Source organism: Lutra lutra, chromosome 18 (assembly GCF_902655055.1).
Source record: "Lutra lutra chromosome 18, mLutLut1.2, whole genome shotgun sequence".
Lineage (NCBI taxonomy): Eukaryota > Metazoa > Chordata > Mammalia > Carnivora > Mustelidae > Lutra > Lutra lutra.
Genome location: NC_062295.1, coordinates 1970444 through 1976729, shown reverse-complemented (window position 1 = coordinate 1976729; position 6286 = coordinate 1970444).

Below are 6286 nucleotides of genomic sequence, written 5' to 3'. Positions count from 1 at the left end.
TCCTCCAGCCCCACCCGAGACAGAGCAGGGCACTCTGCGGTGGGCAGGCCAGGCCTGCAGCGACTGCTCTAGGCACCTGTAACACCAGATTCACAGTGGTTTTCTTAGTTGTTGTTTTTAAACAGGAATGCAGCGGCACCTGGGTGGCTCAGTGGGTTAAGCCTCTGCCTTCGGCTCAGGGCATGATCTCAGGGTCCTGGGATAGAGCCCCACATCGGGTTCTCTGCTCAGCGGGGAGCCTGCTTTCCCCCCCTCTCTCTGCCTACTTGTGATCTCTCTGTCAAATAAATAAATAAAATCTTAAAAAAAAAAAATAGGAATGCATCGTCACAGAAAGGGCCAATAATACAAAAGGACAGAACAGAAATGTGAAGCCCTGTTCCAGTCCCTCACCCCAATCCTACCCCGTCTTCTACCTAAGGCCAATCACTACGCACGTTTTAGCGCGTATCCCACAAAGCCTTTCCTTCGACTGACACGCACACTCATTCACAGCCATGTTAGACGGTGTAAGCTACCGGCAAAGAGAAGTCCGGGGATAGGAAACACACTGAACATGTAAGAACATATAAACTCCTCTGGGTTGAATACTGGTGCCCTGGAGGGAAGCTCTGGAGCTGACCTGTCTGTCCCCCCAGATTCTCCTCCTGCAGCTTGTGGCTACCACACAACACTGTCAGGGATGTGGGAAACAGGGCCTCTGCTCCCCTTGCCCACCCCACCCCTCATGGCTGCCCCAGGGGCCAGGAAGGAGGAAGGAGGAAGGAGGCCAGGCTTCCATGTCCCCATATAGGGGTCAGTGTGGAGAAGGGAGGCAGGAGCTAGGGCGGGAGATGGTCCAGTGTTGAGTCCGACAGGCCTGGCTTCCAAGTCCAGCTCTGACAGCCAGAACCTCACACGACCCATGCCTCTTCCCCAAAGGACATGTGTCTACCCAGGAGACTGAGCTGATAAGTATACCCCACCTCATGGGCATGGGTCCTCCTGCAACACCAGGGGTTGGGGGGTGAGCTCACGCTCTGGGCTCACCGGCTGGGGTGTGAGCGACACCCAGGAGACAAGCACACCCCACTCTCTCTCATGTCCCCTCATCCGTGCTCCCCGCCATGGCTCTACTGCACAACCCTGGCCGCTGTGCTCTGGTTGTTCTGGACGCCCCGCCCCTGGGGCCCGGCCACCACATAAACCCCTTTCCTTGGGCCTCCAATGCGGAAGCGGGGGAATGACTTTTGATCACAAACGCTAAACTCACCTAAACGCCACCCCCCCACCCGTCTCAGGCTTGCTGCAGAGCAACGGGGGGGAGGTTGGGCTGGTTCTCAGGGGACACCTCTAACCAGCCCCGTGGGAGGAGGCTGGCTCCAGCTGCCTGTGGCTCCCTGCATTTGGCATGTAGGGAAGTACTTGGTACGTTCTGTCCTCGGCTCTGGGCCTAGCCTGCCAATTCTGGGAAAACTGAAAAAACTCCTTTCGATATCCTTTCAGATTCACCAGAAACCGACTGATGGCTTCAGACACCTGGCGACACGGCATGCCCAGCAGGTGACGACCACTAGAGTAATCAGGGTGGACTTCTCTCAATTTGAGCTCAAGTGACGAGAAGGAAGCAGCCAAGAGAGCTGAGGAAAGGTCACTGTGGACAATGAGAAGAGCAAGTGCAAAGGACCAGAGGCAGGAGCACGCTGGTGAGCTCTAAGAAGGGGAGGGCGTCCAGGGGCGCCTGGGTGGCTCAGTGGGTTAAGCCGCTGCCTTCGGCTCAGGTCATGGTCTCAGGGTCCTGGGATCGAGTCCCGCGTCGGGCTCTCTGCTCGACAGGGAGCCTGCTTCTCTCTCTCTCTCTCTCTCTCTGCCTGCCTGCCTCTCTGTCTACTTGTGATTTCTCTCTGTCAAATAAATAATAAATAAAATCTTTAAAAAAAAAAAAAAAAAAAAAAAAGAAGGGGAGGGCGTCCAGAATGGCCAGAGCACAGCAAGCAAGGCAAAGAGCAGCAGAGACTTCCGGGGCCAGATCGCCCACAGGGAGGAGTCTGGATCTCCTTCTAGGTACAGCCGGAAGCAGGAAGGGATGTGATCCAACCACTGTACTTAAAAGCCAATTGTTATGAGGATTAACGAAGACTGTTTATAGAAAGCACTCAGCCTAGTCTGGCACACAGGCAGCTCACATGTCCCTGGGGCGTCTCCTTATTGCTCCACAGAGTTCCCTGGCCTGGTACAGGCTCAGGGACTTCTGGGAGGGCTAGGGACTCGGTGGGTCATCTCTTGATCAGTCCTGCAGAGGGGCCTGAGTATGGCTCCTTCTGGTGGGGGACGTTCTCCCACAGGCCTACCCAAGACCCTGGCTCGCTCTTTAGGGACAGTCGCTGCAAAGGGCCTCTTCGACAGACCTGCTTCCCCCACCCCTGTAAGCCCCCTCCAGTGATCCTCACAAACACCGTGCCTGTTTTGAGGGTCCAGACTACCTATAGAAAGGAAGCAAATTATTCTTTTTTTTTTAATTTTTTTTTTAAGGGGCGCCTGGGTGGCTCAGTGGGTTAAGCCGCTGCCTTCAGCTCAGGTCATGATCCCAGGTCCTGGGTTCAAGCCCCACATCGGGCTTTCTGCTTAGCAGGGAGCCTGCTTCCTCCTCTCTCTCTGCCTGCCTCTCTGCCTACTTGTGATTTCTCTCTGTCAAATAAATAAATAAAATCTTTAAAAAAAATAAATAAATAAATTTTTTTTCGGGGCTCTATCCTAGGACCCTGGGATCATGACCTGAGCCGAAGGCAGAGGCTTTAATCCACTGAGTCACCCAGGTGCCCCAGGAAGCAAATTATTCTTAATAAAAAATAAAAGAGGCGCCTGGGTGGCTCAGTGGGTTAAAGCCTCTGCCTTCGGCTCAGGTCATGATCCCAGGGTCCTGGGATTGAGCCCTGAACCGGGCTCTCTGTTCAGCAGGGAGCCTGCTTCCTCCTCTCTCTCTGCCTGCCTTTCTGCCTACTTGTGATCTCTGTCTGTCCAATAAATAAATAAAATCTTAAAAAAAATAATAAAAATTAAAAAAATAAAAAATAAAAGAGAACTCCGGGGGCCCCTGGGTGGGGCAGTCGGTTAGGCATCTGACTCTCGGTTTCAGCTCAGGTCATGATCTCAGGGTCTTGAGATCAAGCCCCACATCAGGCTCTAAGCTCACCATGGAGTCTGCTGGAGTTTCTCTCTCCCTCTGTCCCTCCCCGCACTTGCTCACTCTAAGTAAACTCGAAAACAAAATCCAGAACTCTAAGTGGAAATGAGTGACCCCTATTTCCCCCAAATGTGATGTTGTTATGCTGGTGACAGCTTGGTCCGCCTCCCCTTCCTGTCATGATGACCACTGTGCCCTCTGGCCATGTAGTCTGTCCCGAGTACGCCAAAGGCAGGTTGACATTAGGCTGTGGTGAGCTCCGATACACGGGGGGGCCCTCCCCACAGGCCCCGCCAGGACGGCTGTTTCTGGGGAGGGAGTTCCTAGGAGACACTTCTGCTGGGTGCACCCCATGGGAGTTCAGATCAACCCCAACCCTGTCCTCCAGGGCAACAGGAAGAGAAGGTACTGGCTGGGCTAAGAAGCAAGGCAAGAAGACAGAGCAGAGATGGTGGGAGGGACAAGACCTCCTTGCGGGACAGTGGGGCAGGAGAGGCTGGGGAACAACGAGCCAGCAGCCCCTGTCCAAGCCGGACCCCTCCCATCCCAGCCCGCAGGGGCCGCAGAGCATAGGGCCCTCGGCTACTGGCCGCCAACTGACTCTGCCTTGCAGTCCGAGCTCCCCTAATCCTGAGGACAAGTCAAGGGCATGGGGACTGGCTCCAGTTTACAGAGGAGGAAACCAAGTACAGAGATGTAACCATGAGTGCCACAGCACAGGGACAACCACCCCAGGTCTGTCTGCCTCTGGGGTGCTCATGGCGACCCCTGCCGTGCCCACAACCCCCGGTCACTTTGGGATCACGGGCCACCTGGACAGTCAGCCCCCCGCCCCCAACGTGCTCTCCTCAGTGTGTGTGGGGCTGGCTTCCCAGGGCCCCTCTGTTGTCCCCAAACACTGCCCAGCGTCTGAGGAGTCACAACCTCTGCATTTCTCACCTCTTAAGTGGAGAAAATGATTTCCCCAAACTCTTGGCTATGAACCTCACTTTCTTTTTTTTTTTAAGACTGTATTTATTTGAGGGACGCCTGAGTGGCTCAGTTGGTTAAGCAGCTGCCTTCGGCTCAGGTCATGATCCCGGCGTCCTGGGATCGAGTCCCACATTGGGCTCCTTGCTTGGCAGGGAGCCTGCTTCTCCCTCTGCCTCTGCCTGCCACTCTGTCTGCCTGTGCTCACTCTCGCTTCTCTCTCTATGACAAATAAATAAATAAAATCTTTAAAAAAAAAAAAAAAAGACTGTATTTATTTGAGAGAAAGCAAAAGAGCACAAGCAGGGCGAGGAGGCGGAGGAAGGAGAAGCAGACGCCCTGCTGAGCAGGGAGCCCAATGCGGGACTCGATCCCAGGACTTGATCTCTGGACCCCGGGATCATGACCTGAGCCGAAGGCAGACATTTAACCAACTGAGCTATCCAGGTGCCCCTGAATCTCACCTTCCTATGACAAGCACAGGCACACTCATGAAGCCTGGGTGACTCCATCTTAACCACCTACCACGGGCTCCGTGCCCCCTTCCAGGCCGGGCCTCCCCCTGCCCCTTTTATTCGCCTGACAGGTTTCTGCTGAGGTACAGCCTCTGTGCCCTGAGGGGCCACCAAGCCACTGCACTGGCTCCACCTGAGCCCAGAAGGGGTGATGGGAGGGGCGCTGAGTGTGCGGAGACAGGGAGCAGGCCAGGTGCCAGAGTGGGCAGGGCAGAGCGAGGAGGGCACGCCAAGGCGGGGAGGCTGAGGTGGGCAGGGAGTGGCCAAAGATGGGACAGAAGGGGACTGACAGCCATGTGTGCCAGCTGTCCTGGGAGGCTGGATCAGCCCCACACAAGCAGGATCTGTAGGAGAGCCTAAGCAGAAGGTGGCATGTGAGGAACGTTCCACTGGCGGCTGAGGAAGGAGGGCTGAGTACAGAGAAGAGGCGCGGGGAGGGTGGGGTAGGGCCAGCCGGGGAGGATGGAGACGGGGTGCAAACAGACTGCCCAGGGGTAGGTTCTACCAGCCGAGGTGACCCAGTGGTAGGGGCAGACACCCAAGCATGGAACGGAGAATCTGAACCAAGGCAGGGGCAGGGCCGGCAGAGCAGCCGGGGTGCTCCGGCTGGAGTGCGAAGGAAGGCCTGGTATGGCAGACATGCCTCTCAGGCTAATGCCCGAGCTGCTCAGGTTGGAGGCAAGGGCCCGCCCAGACGCCAACGCGGCCGGCTCCTAGACTTGTCAGCCACCCGGTCGGCCTCACGGAGGCGCATACACACAGCCCTGGCCGCCACCAAAAGGCAAGGGGCAGCCGCGTGCAGAGGGATTCTCACCACCGCCACCCCCAGCTGCGGAACAGCACTGGGTCCAGAGCTGGGCCTGCTGGGCCTGAGTCACCGAGCACAGGACCGGGAGCTGTACCTCTGGGGTCGGCGGCTATGGCTCAGCATTTCCTCTGCTCTGAGCAATCCTCCGTCTGTTCAGGGAACAGGACTAGCAAACAGAGAACCGACAGGAGGGAGCCGGCGGCCCCAGCCATGTGCGTGTGTGTGGGTGCACATGTAGGTGTGTGTGTGCGTGTGCATGTACGCGTGTGTGCATGTGTGTGGGGGCACGGGTGTGCGTGTGCAGCAGGACAGGGACACGCCTGGCTCTGGGGCTACAGACTTCGGTGGGACAGAGCTGCTCCCCTCTCAGGTGGTGGAATCCGTGGCTTTCTCAGTCTTTAGGGAGCCCCACAGCTGTAGAGGCCGTGGGTCTCTCTCAAGGTAGAGCCTACAGACAAGCCAGGCGACAACAGCACGAGGAAGCCCGTGACTCCCGCCTGGAACTAGAGACCGGCATGCAGTGGTGACACAGCCCCATTCCAGCCCTCCCTCAGGTGTGTGCATGAGAAAGACATGTTTGCTGCCTGACATGGAGATGCTCAGGGCTGAGGCCACTGGGCAGCGCACCAAGCGGGGAAGACAGCCCGTGTGGGAAGGGAGAGCTCAGCTCATGGGGCATTTGGGTATGAGACAGGGTCTGCGGGGCGGGGGGCAGCCTGAAGGGCGCTAGCAAGTCAGGAATGGCAGACATGGCCGGTGGAGCTTCAGGTGAGGACAGTGGCAGGAGGTGGAGGGTTGGGACATGTCCCTGAGGCCATCTGGCCTACAAGA